A 3,771-nucleotide genomic window follows, 5' to 3' on the forward strand; every position below is an offset into this window, starting at 1 on the left:
TTGAATTTTGTGTCAATCTTAGGATCTGTGATAAATATATTTTTATATATATTTTTCCCAAGTAGACAAGGTTAAAATAGACCTCTCCACAAAATTTGAGATTTTTTGGAGGTCTGTAGAATTTCTGGTGCATTTCTGAAGTTGGTCAGAAAAGGCTAATTTTTTCAGAAATAGGGTGTCAGTCGACTGGTGCAGATACCAGTCGACTGGTAACAGTGTTTTTGAGCACAGAATGTCTCTGTAAGCTCATTTTTATGATGGCAGTCGACTGGTGCCAAGACCAGTCGACTGGTAACAGTAGATTTCAACTACAGAATGTTTCTGTAAGGTTCTGTCGAAGGGGGCAGTCGACTGGCACTTAGGGCAGTCGACTGATACCAGCCTAAACGTGTTTTTCAACGTTGTTCTTGACCGTGTCAACTCGTTTAAATGTATGATATCCATGGGAGATAAATACATGAGTTTAGGGTCAATTTGGATGACATATTTTCAACAATTGGGATATTGTTGGAGCTCTTTTTGATGTATGGCAAAGGGGGAGAATTTTAGGTTTAAGTGGAAAACCTATACACCTTTGCAAGAAATCCTAGCTCGAAGGAGAGCATAGGTGAAGGGGGAGCGATTGTTTAGGCAAAGGGGGAGAAGTTTACCTTTGCGGGAAATCCTAGCTCAAGGGAGAGCTTAGGTGAAGGGGGAGCCTAGGGATTTAGGTTCCATTATTTATGCATGAGTTGATTTGCATATTTATTTGCATATGTATTACATTTATGTTTCCCTAACTTAAACAGGTTGCCAAACATCAAAAAGGGGGAGATTATTGAAGCAATCTAGGTGCCCTAGGTTTTGATGTTTGGGCAAAGGTTTAAGTTAGGTTTATTGTTGTATTTGATATGCATTGTGAGTGTGCAGGATACAGGTACAACAAGGAAAGTCCAAGTGTGATCTTGGCAAAGGAGGAAAGTCCAAGAATGAGTCTTGGCGGTGTAAGTCCAAGCATGTAGTCTTGGCAACGTAAGTCCAAGTGTGACTTGGCAATGGATGAAGCCCCGGAGGTGAGGAGCCTCTTGGCAAAGGAAGACCCGACAATATGGACAAGGCCGAAGGAAGCTCCAGAAGGCAAGACGTGAAGAATGGGGAGACATCCGAGGGACGCGAGGCTGATAGAGGAGGCTAGAAGGCTAGGTCTAGGTTGGTCGGGTGAGAACGAGTGCTGAGTGAATGTACTCGAGGAAAAATCCTAAAATTAGGGTTTACTGTAGCGTTACTGTAGCAGTATTGTAGCGTTACTGTAGCAGTACTGTAACAGTCGACTGATGATTGTAGCAGTCAACTGATGATTGTAGCAGTCAACTGATGCACTGTAGCAGAGAGCCGTTGAGATAGCCGTTGGCACCAGTCGACTGGTAACGGGCAAATCAGGTTCTGATTTGTTCCAAGCTCTATAAGAAGGAGCTTGGTATGGCCGGCCAAGGTGACGAAATTAGACTTGGTTAAAGCCTAATTAGTAGTCACCAAAGTGCTCAAGAGATCTTTGTGTGCCAAGAGGTCTTGGTTGGAGTTGTGGTGAGGTTTCTCCACCCACAAGGAGGTTGAGCTAGCGGGAGTTTGCCGGGGACTAATCCACCGACGGATTGAGGGATCGTCCACCTTACGGACACGTTGTGGAGTAGGAGCAAGTTATCTCCGAACCACGTACACGCCTTGTGTTAGGGTTTGTGTTTGGTTTGTTGTCTTCTTCCTTCTTATTTTAGGTTAACTTTCGTATTTGCTAGTTTGCTTTTGTATTCCGCTGTGCACTAACATTATAGGAAGTAAAGTTTTGGGTGAGACGCTATTCACCCCCCCCTCTAGCGGACGTCAAGGTCCCAACAAGAGGCTCTGGGCGCCCGGATCCCTTCCGGGCGCCTGGACTGTGACGTAACCCAGCCAACCAGAGCGCTCCACATTGCAACGTCGCTTCGGGATAAAACTTGCATTCCGAGCGCTCGGATCCCTTACGGGCGCCCGAACCGTCCGAGCGCCCGGATCCCTCCGGGTGCCCTGACCTCTATTTTCCAGCTACCAGCAAGAAAACGTTAGTCCGAGACAAAATGCAAATTATATTACCCTGCAAAATAAAGTGTTAGCACAGTTATATAAGGAATGAGTAGTAATTAGATTCTGTCTCACCAAGACTGGAATCTAGTCAAGATTTCAACTTAAAATTCCGAAATGGTTCTAAGTTGGATCGACGCCTAAGTTCCCTTCCCGGGAACGCGTCCTCACAGTCACTCCCCTCTAGTGACTTACCTTAACTTACCTGCCAAACGCCCGATTAGCCTTTCGACCCATCTGGACTTCGTGCCAATTATTCGGTCAGCCCGTCGACCTAGCTGGACTTCATGCCAAACATCTGGTCATCCCATCAACCTGTCTGGACTTCGTTCCAACTATCATGTCGGTCCGTCGACCTGTCTGGGCTTCGTTTCCAGTCAGCCCGTCGACCTGTCTGGGCTTCGTATCAGCTATCCGATCAACCCGTTGACATAGCCGGGCTTCTCCTGCACGCTTGGTCATAGCGTTAGATCACAATGAAACTAACTTAACATACTTTGTATTCATCAAAATCTGAGTTAGATCGTTAGTGCTAACCGCACCAACAATCTCCCCCTTTTTGATGCAATGACAACCTGGTTAAGTTAGTGAAAAAATATGCAATAAATAAGCACTTACAAGCAATGATGTTAAGTTAGTCTTGTTTTATTTTTTGGTAATTTTTTGTTGCTAACTTAAACCACCTAATCCTCCCCCTTTGACATTCATCAAAAAACATAGGATAGATAAAAATACGTGTTTAAAAATAGAGAATCCGAAGTAAAATCAAATTGACTTGGGGGAGTTTAAAGTAGAAAATTTTGAAAATTTTACTTTAAAATTTTCTTTTAAGTTTTTCAAAATAACTAAGTTTTGAAAAATAACTTAGGTTGAAAATCGACTTAATTTTCAAAATAAGCTTGCAAATGGAAGATAAAATTAAAGAACAATTTTCAAACATAAGTTGTATAGAGGCTAATTTCAAAAAGTAAGATAAATAAAGCCAATTTTATAAAATTTTAAAGCTAAGTTTGTAATATTCAAAAAGCTAATTTTTAAATAGTAATTTTCAAGTATTAAGTTATGAAAAAGTTAGTTTTTCTAAAATAAGTTTATAAATTTTCAAAAATAAAATTGTATAAAATTTATCTTTGGATTATAAAAGGTAAGTTTACATACTCTGTTTTTAAAAGTAAACAAAATCCTATTTCCAATTTTAAAAATTGAGTTTGTGAAATCCAATTTTCAAAAACTTAGTTTATAAAGGTTAATATTTTTCAAAAGTGGATGTAAAAAATATTTTTCAAAACTAATTTTACAAAATATTTTCAATAAAGGAAAAAATAAAAGAAATTTGAATTAATTCTCCCTCTGAACCTGACATAAAAAAAACTGTCTAACCAGTTAGTTACTTACTGACTATCAGAGGATAACAAATATCACTTGGTTAGTTAGGTTAAGTCAATTGTAATCAGTTAATGTTTGACTAAACTGAATAACTTAACCTGATTGATATGTGTTTTGTATTTAACGCCCAGACTTGTATTGATGCACTGAAATAAGCATCTTAAGTCTAGGCAATCTGCCTATGCATCTCACCTCTTTCTAAGTTCAGAAACAAGTCAATTATAATCAGTTAATGTTTGACTAAACTGAATAACTTAACCTGATTGATATGTGTTTTGTATTTAACGCCCA

This window comes from Zingiber officinale, chromosome 1B, assembly GCF_018446385.1.
Source record: "Zingiber officinale cultivar Zhangliang chromosome 1B, Zo_v1.1, whole genome shotgun sequence".
Lineage (NCBI taxonomy): Eukaryota > Viridiplantae > Streptophyta > Magnoliopsida > Zingiberales > Zingiberaceae > Zingiber > Zingiber officinale.